The 14,121-nt window shown below is 42.9% G+C and overlaps 1 pseudogene; it reads left to right on the top strand.

Moving 5' to 3' along the window:
- Positions 1-12,910: 12,910 nt before the first annotated feature.
- LOC146029811 (5S ribosomal RNA) lies at positions 12,911-13,028 on the top strand (annotated as a pseudogene).
- Positions 13,029-14,121: the final 1,093 nt, after the last annotated feature.

Raw genomic sequence — 14,121 nt, 5'->3', positions numbered from 1 at the left:
TGGGAGTTAGGGTGCATGAGAGCAGGAGGCTGGGCTATGAGGCATGATAGGGGTTTGTGGGCAACACAGCATCAGCGACTCCCCAGTGGTGGAAGTTACGGTTCAGGAGAGCAGGAAGCTGGGTAGTGATAGGGGTGTGTGGGCATACGGGGGACTAAAGAGGGTGGGAGTCCAGCGTGGCAGCACAGGAGTACACTACGGTGCCCCTGAGTCAGTGTCTCCTCCTACTGGGTGGGAGTTAGGGTGCATGAGAGCAGGAGGCTGGGGGGTAAAGCATGATAGGGGAATGTGGGCAACACAGGGTGAGCTGGTACCCACTGGTAGAAGTTACGGGGCAGGAGAACAGGAGGCAGGGCAGTGATAGAGGTGTGTGGGCATGAGGGGTAGTAAAGGTTTTTGGCTGTTGCAGAGTAGGGATGGGCATTGGTGCAGATGCCATCGATGGTGCATTGGGGCATTGGATGGGGCATTGGTGCAGACGCCATCGATTGGTGCAGACGCCATTGATGGCGATTTTGCACACTGCCATCGATAGTAGTAACATATTACTTGGATAACCATTGATTGTTGTAGCTATCGATGGTCATCCATTATATCTGACTGAATAGGTCGTGGGTCAATAAGAACTCTGTGACGGGACTTCCGGGTGTGGGGGAACCGTCAAAAAATGTAACTTGATCGGTTCTCCTTTGCCATTGATGTAGGGAAACCATCTGGTCCTCCCACAACGATGGCAAAGGTATTCAACATCAGGCATAAACCATCGATGATTTGAAATCGAGTATGCAGCTGGTGAGCATCTCCTCCCACTGGGAGGGAGTGAGGGTGCATGATAGCAGGAGGCTGTATAATAGTGGTATGTGGGCAAGACATTGATAAAAGTTGTGGTGCTGGTGCAGAGGACCGTGGGGACACTTCTGGCAGTGGGGGGACCTGCACTGCAGCAGCTAGGGCCGGATTTCCCACCTAGGGGCGGCACCTGCTTGTGGCTTGTGAATCAAGGGAGGGGGGCACAGGGGGGGTGCGGGGGTCCGCGAATCATGGAAGGGGGGCGCGGGCGGTCATGAATCGTGGTCGTGGGGGGCCGCAAGTTGCGGGAGGGGGGGTGCCGTGAATCATGGAAGGGGGGGCGTGAATCGTGGGAGGGGGGTCCGTGAATCGCGGGAGGGGTCTGCAAATCGCAGGAGGGGGCTGTTGCGGGGGGGCCGCGAATCACCGGAAGGGGGGGTCGCTGGTGGCCCGCAAATCGCAGGGGCCCGCGAATTGGGGGAGGGGGGTCGCGGGGGGCCCGCGAATCGTGGGAGCGGGGGTCGCGGGTGTCTGGGGGTGTGTGCTGGCAGAGGGGGGGGATGCAGGAGTAATGGTGGATGGTGGCTGTGGAGAAATGGTGGATGGTGGGAGTGTACTGTAGCCCTGGCTGGGAGGGGGGAGGTGATGTCAAGGGGGTGGGGTGAGTAGAACACTGGTCTTTTCCTTAGGGGGGGCGGGTTTGTGTATAACGCTGGGCGGGAAAGTTATACACATAGAACACTGGTCTTTTCCCTAGGGGGGCGGGATTGTGTATCCCGCTGGGCGGGTTATATACACAGGGGATGAGTGACAGATCTGGCTAAATATATAAGAGATTTGTGCATTTGTGCAGGACTACAGAAACACAAGAGGAACATTTTTTACCACAGCACCGGATATAAAGTTTACATCAATGGAACATTTCTTAGTAGTAGTCTCTGGAAAATCTGATGTATAAGGAAAAATCTTTTAATTAATCACTGTGCACAATCAGACAGTCATCTGTAATAGTGAATTATCCTGTGACCATCAGTAGTGCCCCCTGAGTTGTATTACATACAAGTATTTACAAATAAACCAACAGTGGAAAGAAAAAGAGACTCTGTCAGGGGGTTCTCTATTCAACAGAGAAAATAAGCCCAAATGTTATTAGAATATCATTTTTATTAAGTATACAATGATAGGATACCCTTGCATAGCGGTGTATCTCTTTTAGAAAAGCATCTACTGTAAAAATCTCACTCAATAAATCCAAATAATCAGAACATAGATGCATTACATATCAATGACATTTCATAAGCTGGGACTGCTGGTCAACCCAAGAGAGGTTTTTATATTTATTACCAGTAATGTATATAGCGCACACATATTCTTCAGCGCTTTACAGAGAATATTTGAACAGTGACATCAGGCCATGCCCCAGTGGAGCTTACAGGGCAGTTTATATTCCCTACCACATGTACATGCACACACATTCACGCTAGGGTTCATTTTGTTGGGAGTTAATTAACATACCAGTATATTTTTGGATGAAGGAAACCAGAGTACCCGGAGGGAACCCACGCAAACACAGGGAGAATATGCAAACTCTGCACAGTTAGGGCCATGGGTTTGCAAATAAATATCAAAGAAGTAACTTTACATCAGTTTCAAGAATATACCATAGCATTAAAAAGAAGTGAATTGACATAGAAAAGAATAGACTTCATCTCATCTATAATTTGATCAAATAATTTAGATACATGTACTGTATATGATTTAAATCTGGGGTAGCCAACCCTAGTCCTCGAGAGCTACCAACAGTGCATGTTTTGCAGGTCTCCTCACAGAATCACAAGTGAGCTAATTAGCTCCATCTGTGTATCTTTTAAAATGTGTCAGTGATTAATAAGTGCAGCAGATAGGTTGTCTGGAAAATGTGAACTGTTGGTAGCTCTCGAGGGCTAGGGTTGGCTACCCCAGATTTAAATCATGGGTCATATATAGGTATAGTTGTACACCAAGGCATTTTGCCCAAGTTAAGATTAATTAGTAATATTCCATAAATATTGATATTTTTAACTGGCATAATGTGGTTATCAGGATATATTAGAAATGAGTCACTACAATACAGAAAAAAAGGGCCAACACCTCAAAGGTGTGTCGCTTCTGCTGTTCACCTGTCTTGCCAACAGGTATAGGAAAAGGAATGAGGGTGGGATGTACTAAAGGGAAAATGCGTCTCCGCCTGGCAGGGTATCGCCACCCTACCCTATAGAAGCCTATGGGCTTCTATCACCGCCGGCGACCCCTCCTCCTGTCCTCCATCGATCTCCTCCCGTCCTCCATCGATCTCCTCCTCCCCCAGCAGGTGTCACAGCCGGGAGGACATCCGGCTGCAGGGGGGGAGGAGGAGACGCAGGGGGACACTGACAGCCGCCGGAATGTGACGGAGACACCCGCACACCACATTACAGGTATCGCGGGGGTCTCCGTCACCGCAACCTGATGCTAGCCACATATGTTAGTACATATGCGGTAGCATTGCGGCGGCTGGCAGGCGAAGGGCGGCGATGTATATTAATACATCCCGCCCTGAGTGAGAGAAAAACTGGCACCAGGCTTAATGATAAAGTGGGAAGTGCTATACCTACAGGAGCGACACCCTACCTAATTGCAGTACAATGTAACCGTGTTACTAAGTGAATACTGTACAATCAATATTTATAATAGTGATGATCCACAAAGTACAGTATTCCTTGAAGCTGTTGCAGTTTTTTATATCTACCGTATTTGCCGGCGTATAAGACGACTTTTTTCCTCTGAAAAACATGCCTACAAGTGGGAGGGTCGTCTTATACGCCGGGTGCACTTCAGTTGGGATAGATATAGCTGCCCATAGTGGCCTCCCGATGCCCGCCCACCTCATTCTACATACCATCCAGTATCGCGCGGTATCCAGCGCGGCCGCGGTGGGTAATCAGCGTGGCTGCGGCGAGCATCAGCAGTGAGACAGGGGTGCCAGCTTTTTCGGCGTGACCGGCCCGTTCTGCTCGGCGGGAAGCAGTGGCGCTCCGGCCCGCCCCTTGTCTACGCAGAGCTCGCACATGCGCCCTTGCGCACTAGTGCCGGTCACAGGAAGATGCAGGGGAGGGCCGGAGGCGCTGCGGCCGTACAATGGTGACAATGACAGGTACTGTAATGGCACTAATACTAATGGCACTCATGTAATACCGGTATAATATAAATTAACATGTTGAAATCAAATCTGATATTCTTTTATGTTTTATTTGGTGTGTGGAAGGTGTGCGGAAGAGGGGGTAGTCTTATAAAGCGAGTATATAACAAACTCTATATTTTGAGTGGAAATGTTGGGGGGTCGTCTTATACGCCCAGTTGTCTTATACGCCGGCAAATACGGTAGTAATAATCATATATGCTGGTAAATAGATTTTAGTAGAGTAAAGGGTATATGTATATTTATTTATTTATTAACAGTTTCTTATATAGCGCATACATATTATGCAGCACTTTACAGAGAATATTTGAACATTCACATCAGTCCCTGCCCCAGAGGAGCTTACAATCTATATTCCCTACCACATGTACACGCACACACAGACATTCTAGGGTTAATTTTTGTTGGATGCTAATTACCTATCTGTATATTTTGGATTGTGGGAGGAAACCAGAGTACCCGGAGTAAACCCATGCAAGCACGGGGAGAATATACAAACTCCATGGTGGGGATCGAACCCATGACCTCAGCGCTGTGAGGCAGTAATGCTAACAATTACACCATCCATGCTGCCCCATGTACAGTATATGTATATTTAGTATTGTGATATCAAGCACATACTCTACCAGTCACCAGGAAGTACATTTTCAGGGATATTGGGGTTGGCCCACCCCAGTTACATTGTTTCTTTTTACTATAAAAATGTATTTATACATTAATTATTATTATTATTATTATTATTATTATTTTCTACCAATTAGTACAAAACCCTTAGTGAGATAGATAAATTAAAGTGTTCATCTTTAAAAATTACATTTTTTATAGTCATTGACAGTCCAATCTCATTTTATTGGGAATATTGTTAAATCTATAGTCATTGCCTCACTTGTTATGGTATGTGCTATACATTTATTAATTCTACTAATCAGGCGCAAAATAATAACTTAATTGGTGGGATGCCTGTAAACTCCAATTAAGTCTGAATACTCTAGAGTGATTATAACTATATGCAGCTCCCAAATCGTTACTGGAGATCAATAATTCAAAAATAGAGAGTGCATTTATACCAATTCATTTGTAAAAATGTATTTATAATACTGTATCTGATTTGTAATAGATTATATAATTTTAAAAACTTCAGTGTAACACGTGTATTTCATACACATAAACAATACTTTATCATGTGTATGAAATATGAAGTTTTTTTTAAATTATATTATTTATTACAAATTAGATTTTGTAAATAAATGCTTCCAAATTAATTGGTATAAATGCGCTCTCTATAATTAAGTCTACACATTTATTAAGCTGTATTTAATGTTTGTTACTGGATGCAACACACACCATTCACGATAAAAGTTTAGTGAATAGTTGTTCATCAATATAGTTTATTAATTGTTTAGTCGGAATTAGTTTTGCTTAATAAGCCTAAATTATCCCCAATCCCATGTGTTATCGCAAGATTGTTAGTCCTTTTTGTAGCCGCTAAAAATGGAGTGGAATTTTATAGTGTTCTAATGACCATTGGCTAAAAAAGAATCACACCTAATAGCATACTGGCCAATAGGTGAAAAGTTGGCCTGCGTAAATACTGTCCCTTCGTTCATTGTAGGTTGCTTGTATCTGTTACTGTATTTTGATTGTTCTCACATCTTTCTTCACATGCCCTTTATAGCATACTGCATTAACCTCACTTTAATTGGTATACAAATGATACAATATATATTACAGTATAAGAAGTAATTCAATTGTTTATGTCTGTTACTAGTCTCTACAATTATCTGTTCCTTCAGTCATATATTTGCCATCTGTTTGACATGTAGCCCACAAGGAAAATACTGCAAATTCTTTAAAACATGCTAGTCCAGGTTGGGAACCTGTGTAATCTGATTGGGCTAGGTGTAAAATCCTGGCATTAGTTACAAGAGATGTTTTATAACATCTGTTTTATACATTTTATGACATCTTCCTGCAGAGAAATGTTGTACTTCTTTCTGCATTCATATTGGGAAGATTACACATTTGCTGTGAGCACCACCCTGCTTATAAACGTATACAGTAGAATGGCTTGGCTTCAGTCATTGCATCACATGCCAAATTACTTTATGTACAGTATGCATTACATCTGGAACATGCCATGTATTTATCAGAATATCTTCAGAATATAGTAATTATTGTAATAAAAAACAGATGAGGGGTGTAAATATAAACTATAGGGTGTGAGTATAAACTCACACTTACTTGCTGCAAATTCCATGCGCGCTTGTACAGCAACTCGCACTACCTGTGAGTTGGAAAGTTTGGAGCTATCACAAATGCAAGTCCATGCGAGTTTATTCGCAAACTCGTACCTGATAATTGTAAGTTTCAATACAAGGTTTGAGTTTGTCAGAGGCCTGTTCAGTTCAGAAAGATCCATGCAGGTTTCTGTTTGTAAAAGTGATTACATAGTAAAAAAATTGGGACTATCCTTGTTCATAAAATCCGGGGCACAAAATGTGCATGGTTTCCCTGTATTTCACAAACCATCAAGGAGCTCTTGGAGTTGGCCAAGTTCTAAAAGTATAGGAACAAAATTATGTAGTAATCCCCCGCGTGTTTTCAAAACCAGCATCGAGCTCCACTAGCAGGGGTTAATGCCACAGCCAGGTGACACACTTGACAGGATCCCTGGCTGAAGAATTCATCCCCATAACTAGTCAGACTCAATTAAGGGGTCCCCCCTCTCCAAGGCCCTCAAATCCTAAGCTGAAGCACATAGCACATTCCCACCAGCCATCCCATAATAACTATATACAGTATAACAAATGCTTTCAGTTTATTAACAATTATTTTCTGATATAAGGTATCTAAGCAACTTCTAAATCATTTTTTATATTGAGCTTCAATCATTTCAAATTCATTGATAAAGTGACTAAGAAATATATTTGCACATTCTGAAACCAAAATACCTTTGAAAGTAGAACAGAGGAGCCATTTAGGAAGCAAGTTTCCACTCAGACCAGTCATTCATACTGCAATGCCTTGTGGGATTTTGTTTCCCACTCTGCATTCCTATGCTATTTACATTATTCCTCAGACAACTACTGAAAAACACCTTAAACTCTTAAAGGATGGAATCGTTATGTAGAAACTTTCTGTGCTAGCTATTGCTGTGTGGGTTTTTTTAATGACATTTTTTTTTAAATCCATGAATGCAAACTGTTTAAGCCAATATAACCTTTACACGTATACACTACTAGTAAGTCTGCTCAAAGCAAATGCTTCGAAAGCTAGTCTGCTACCTTGTGATTGCCTCTCTGTTTTGAATGTGTGAGAGAAAAAAGGATGTCAGTGTTTCGGAGACACACAAACAGACACTATATATATATATATAGATATATATATATATCTATATATATCATACCTCCCAACAGCCCAGATTTCAGCAGGACAGTCCCGATTATCAGGGCCTCTCCCGCTGTCCCTCCCGCGGCCAGCAGTGTCCCGCGGTGAGGGGGGGCTGTTGGGAGTCCCCCCTGTCGGCTTTATAAGCAGCAGGGAATAAACGCTGTGCGCATGCGCACAGCGTCTATTCCCGCAGCCAGCGGGCTGGGGGCATGGCTAGAGGCTCACAGAGCCTCTGGGTCATGCCCCCATAGCGGCAAAATGGGGGCGTGGCCTCGCGGGGGAGCCGTGAGTATAGGCCACGCCCCGGCATTAGGCCACGCCCCCGGAATTTCCGACGCGCCTGTGGCGCGCAGCAGCTTTGTCCCGGCTCCTGGACATGAAAAGTTGGGAGGTATAGATATATACATATATATGATCCAAAAGTCCCATGCAATAACAGCTTATGTACCAAATGGCTTTCAAAGAACAGAAAATAATAAATCAATTTGGACCTCCAAAGGAGAGTTGCGTCACACAAAACTAATATATTTAAAAGTAATAAAGTGAACAATAGCTTTATCATCTGTTTATGAACGTCCTATATTCCAGCTTTATTAGAAATAAGCATTTAATATCCAAACAACTAAGCAATTTAATCTCCCATTCTGAAATCCATTTCCCTACATAGTATATTCCGTACAGCCATGGGTTTACCTACAAAGTGTACAGGGTGTATGGAGAACACAGCGGTGCACATCCTGCACCCATTCAAAATACTTACTTCCCCATTTGTGCTGCAGGCATCACAAGAAATTCCGATGGGAAACTAGTATACAGTTATTCAGTCGCAAACTTCTTCTCACCAAATTCCATGCCTCTCGCAAAGAGTCCATAGATTCTGAACGGACCCCAGAATGGTCACCACGTGAATTGCAGGCTATTGAGGAGCTTGAAGAACTGGAAAGTCCGGAAGAACCCAATAACAGCAGACCCATATGCAAGAAGCGCTCGACATTCTTCCCGCAAGACACCATCTGTCCAGAAGTACGAGTCTTCACCAACCTGGTTGCCAAGGACCTGGACCAACTGTACCTTAGGAAAAAAATGAACAAATTCCTACCAAAAGGTAACTTGAGCAAACAGGAAGCAAAAGCACTCAGAGAAATCAAAGAACTCACGGATATTGTTGTCAAACCATCTGACAAAGGTGGAAACATAGTCATATGGCCTGTCCAGATGTACTTGAAAGAGGCACACAAACAACTCAACGACACATCATGTTATACTAAATCTATGTTCGACCCCACCTCGAATTTCCTACTTGGATATAACAAAATTATTGGCAGGGCAGTTGCTAATGGAGTCATTACCAAATCAGAGCACAAGTATTTAGAGAACCCCACACCAAGGGTAGCGACATTCTATTTACTTCCAAAGGTCCACAAGTGCTTGGAAGAGCCACCCGGAAGACCTATTGTATCTGGAAATGGCTCCTTAATTGAGAATGCTTGCACCTTCCTGGACATCCATCTCCGTCACCATGTGGTTGGTTTACCATCATACACCAAGGATACCACTGATGTCCTCCAGAAACTTCACGACATACAATTAGACGATGACCATCTTCTCGTGTCATTAGACGTAGAGTCACTCTACAATTGTATTAAGCATGACCTTGGCATCCAAGCAGTGAGATATTTCATGCAAATGGAGGGCATCACCCCCTTTCATGAATTTCTATTGGAGCTCCTGGACTTCTCACTCCGGAAAAATTACTTCATTTTCGAGAATTATTACTACGTCCAAGGAAGGGGTACTGGGCTTGTGCTCCCACGTACGCAAACCTCTTCCTTGGATGGTGGGAGAGGGAAGTTGTCTTCCAAAATGACCCTGATACTGAATGTATCCAAAGCTGGATGAGATACATTGATGACATCCTTGTTATCTGGAAAGGGTCCAAACTCCACCTTACCCAATTTATCGAGCGATTAAACACCAACGACCTGAATTTGAAGTTTACTTTCGAATGCGACAGTAACAGTATCAACTTCTTAGATCTGAGAATTTACAGGGATACTAACAACATGCTCTCCACGGAACTGTATCGTAAGTCCACCTCCACGAATAGCCTGCTTCACAGTACCAGCTCACACTTCCCTCCGACCATTGACAACCTTCCAAAAGGCGAGTTCTTAAGACTCCGACGCAATTGCTCTGATGATCAGGTATTCAAGGACAAATGTGAAGATCTATCGCAGAGACTCCACGAACGTGGTTACTCTAAAAGACTCATCAAGAGAGCAAAGAAAGCCATACTATCTACCTCCCGCGAGAAGATCTTGTTCAAAAGCCCCAAAGACACCACGTCCAATACGATCCGACTGGTAGGAAACTTCTGTCCGGAATGGAAATCAATTAAAAATATTATCCAACGACATTGGCCCATTCTTCTGTCTGACCCCGATCTCGCCGCTAATCTGAACACACGAGTGGACATGAGCTGGCGCAGGGCACCGAACTTGAAGGATAATTTGGTGCATAGCCACTACACCGCAAACCAACCGAAGAAACCGCTGATCACAGGGACCTACCCATGTGGTAATTGCAAAGCATGTGGACATGTCAACAATATCAAAACCGTGGATGATAAATTCGGAACACCGATTCTGATCAGGGAACACTTCAATTGCAAGACTCCCAACGTCATTTACTGTATCACATGCCCATGCCAATTGAGATACATAGGTATGACCTCCAGGCCTCTCAAACAGAGGATTCTGGAACACCTAGGCAACATCAGAAATGCCGTTAGCGATCAATCCAAAATGAAAACTCTAACATCGGTGGCACGACATTTTCTGAAAAAACATGCCTCCAATACCAAAGATCTCAAATTCTGCGGTTTGGAACAATTGCATCTTGGACGAAGAGGAGGAGATACCAACCAAGCACTCCTCCGCAAAGAAAGCTGGTGGATCTTCCACTTGGGATCCCTCACTCCCAAAGGCCTCAACGAAGGCATCAATTATAGTGCTTTCTTGTAATCCCTGTTTCCTCTAACTTGTTTTCCTTCTATCCCCACTCCCCCAGCCATGTCATATTGTGGCTCCCTCTTTTTTCGGGACCACTCTTATGCTATTCAGACCCTTTTTTCTTACTTCGTGACCATTATATATACATTCATAGAATATTTTCTTCTCTCTACTTTCGCTTTGCTTGTACCATCATTCGATAGTATCTACACCCATACCTCCTTCCCATCTATTACGACGTAAGGGACACCATATAAGGGAGACTATCACATTCATCTTATGATTAAAATTGATGGTGTATCCATAGTGTTGCTCCCTCCTTTTTCGGGACCACTCTCATGATAGTTTTTCTTACCTCGTGATCCATTTACACACATTTATACATTATTTTCTTTTTGCTTGTACTACTATTCCCAGTATCTATACCCATACTTCCTTCCCATTCACTATGATATAAGGGACATTATACAAGGGTGACTACCATATTTCTTTAATTATCAAAATACCTGCTAATTTTTGACAGTATGGATTATACTATATATATTAAGTTCATGCAGGACCACTATTTATTTTATACTATAAGTAGGCAATCTGAACCATCACTTATCCATTCAAATGTTTCAACAGTCTGTCCAGCAATTTTAACAGGACTACCACTAATATTTTTTATTAAGAGCTTTCTAGTTAATTTATTCATTCTTTCATCATTAGCCCTTGCAATGGCTAACAATCATTCTAGAAATATGTTTTGGTCTTATTTATTATCATTAACAATAGGAAATTTTTCTGCAATTTATAGAATCCTGATATAATGATCATGCCTTTTATTAACTAACTATCACAGCATTACTCCAGCAAGACTCCAGCAAGACATTTAGCACCCAGCTCTTAATCCCCGTGTTCACCTGCTTACCATGCTCAAACCCTTAAGTACTATTCGGGCACAGTGCAACACTGCGTCCCCTGTATAAACGCCCCCCTTTTTCCCTTCTCATTTGTTCCCAATTCACCCCACGGCTAAACCCATTTTTTCATCCTAAATGTCACTCACCCCTTTACCCGCCCCCTGGCTCCGATTGGACAGAGCCACGCACTTAATACCGGCTGTTCTGCTTCCCTGTCAGCGTCCTTTGAGAAAGCCACAGGCGAAACACGTGTGAGGATACGCCTCTGACACACCCCCAGCCTCCGTCTTCCACGCCGGTCACTACCTGACATCATTAACGGCTCCCGTCATCTGGCGCCGGGTGCCGCACTTCCTAAGCTAAGTACCGTCTCTCCCCTTACTCTCCGTGGGGAGTTGGCTGCCTTAGCCTTCCCTCATTTGTTTCTCCCCCAGACTAATCAGCAATACCTTATACGTTATAGACGGCCTCCGTGACTCTGTTCCGGGAACCGTCACACATGGTGTCTATTACTTCAGTCATCTTGCAAATGTACCAGCGGCTGTGTTTATTACTTTAGTCATCTTGCAAATGTACCAGCGGCTGCTCTAATTAATAGTACACCTGACCATCTTCGCCTGCAACTACAGGCAGCAATTACCTTAAACAGATAGTAATTTTACCTCATATTATTTTGTCTTTGGTTATGAAACTCCATGCGCATAACATTATTTGAACCTATGTATGAAACTCTGAGTGAAAAAACTATCACAAGATACTTTGTATAATATACTGCTACATTATTTTACTTTGTGCACAATACTACTACCAATATAAGATTGAATTCTCTTTACCAGCAGTAACTGTATATCAACATGAGACCAGCACTGTGAATATCAACAGTTCCTGATCTCAATTGCATGCATATTTGATTGTTATTGGCACTTAAATACAGTAACTATCCCCCATTTTCCCCTCCCTATACTCTGTGCACATCGACACAGAACCCACAACCCAGTCTGTCCAATTATCTGCTTTCCTAAATACACAGCAGAAAACAATCGCTCTAATTGTCAGTGTAGCATACAGACTGGGCAACCCAGCAATAAACTTCCTCAAGGTGGCACAATAGCTCCGGTCAGAAATTCCCACTTACTGACATCTATGGGGACTAAGATGCACCATTAATGAGGACACAAAACGGAAAAAAACTTTTAATTAACTAATCCCTGCTACTTTTGGCAAACCTCATTCTATTCCCAGCAACAACATTACCAGCAACAACATCATTGGTTGTGCTGTCCCCGATATAATAATTTTTTCAATTTTTTCTTCTTTTTCTGGGACTGGATCAGCAATCCCTGACTCTCTCATTCATCATTGGACACCCAAAGGTGGATGATGGACAGCAGAGGTTAAGGACCGCACCATTGACACCAGCCCATCCTCTTTTTTGCTGATATCTTTTTACTTCAGTGCTCTCTCATCAGTGGTGCCGCAGCCATCCCCCCTGCAATGCAGGTGAGCACCAGGGTGGACCACCAACGGCGCCTCTGACAGCAGAAGCACCTTTTTTCATTTGAGCCTCAAATGCTGGTATCCCTTTCGCATGCCAACAATATTACTATCATACCTCACTGGATCGCCTGAACCCATTCCGATTTCAGCAGCTAAGCAGTGATGGGCCCGGCTAGTACCTTTGGGAAGACCCTTTGGGAATACCGGGTGTTGTAATCAAGTTGCAGGCAGGAGATCACCTTCTGGACTCAGCTCAATCTTACTAATCTCTCTATAGCTTCGGCTTCTTTCACATTCTTTAATCTTCACTATTACTTCTCACTGTCCGGTAGTGACCCCCCATTATTACCTCCCACTGAATGGTATTAATCTCCTTTTTTTTATAATTATAAGACGGAGACAGGTTCATCTATATATATCTCCTAAATCCTGTATTTAGTGTGTCAAGCATCCACTATTACATACCTGTACCCTGTATAAATTTTATTTATTGATATTAATTGAACAAACTTCTGTTTAACTACAGGGACTTTTTGTTACAGGTATATTTGTATTTTCATCTTAAACATTGCGCCACTCTTACAAATTATATCAAGGACCCTCTTTCTTCTTTTTTGACAGGTTAACAACCTTATATTTTGTGATATTTCCACATCTATTCTATTGAATACATATTGTCTTGTTTTGTGCATTATTTGCATCAATTTGAAATATCACCTTGTTTTAGAGTTATTCCTTAATAAAAGTTAAGTCTTATTTCACCCACATATCATCTCTTCACATATACTACATTATCATCAAGTGTGCCCCAAAAACCCGTTTGCATGTTCCCTTTTTGGTCATTCTCGTGACCACCCCCCCTCTCGTTGCATCACAAGAAATGCACAAGAGCAATGTTCCTGAAGATGTTCCACAGATATCGTCAAAAACATGTTGCAGGAACTTTGTTTCTGTAGATAAGTGTGTGCGCAAATCATCACGTCATGGCGCACTTGCTACAAGTCTATTGCCGAAAACTGTACGAAGGGGGTGATGCTGCAAATGGAGTCTGCACAAGGACCCTCCCCCCTCATGGGGGTTAATTTACTAAGATAGGAGTTCTTTTAAAGATGTTGCCCATAGCAACCAATCAGTATCTACTTGTTTACCAATCAGAATCTACTTGTTTACTTAGCACCTTTTAAAAGATAATAGATAGAATCTGAATCCCATGTTCAATAAAACCCCCATCTTATTAAATAAACCCCACAGCGTGTCTCTGTGTACTTCAGACCCTCCAACATGACCCCTTTAATCAGTTACAAAATGTTGT

Source organism: Crinia signifera, chromosome 8, assembly GCF_055691185.1.
Source record: "Crinia signifera chromosome 8, ASM5569118v1, whole genome shotgun sequence".
In the NCBI taxonomy this organism is placed as follows: domain Eukaryota; kingdom Metazoa; phylum Chordata; class Amphibia; order Anura; family Myobatrachidae; genus Crinia; species Crinia signifera.
Note: the sequence above shows the minus strand (reverse complement) of the source record. Positions and strands in the feature narration are given on the sequence as shown.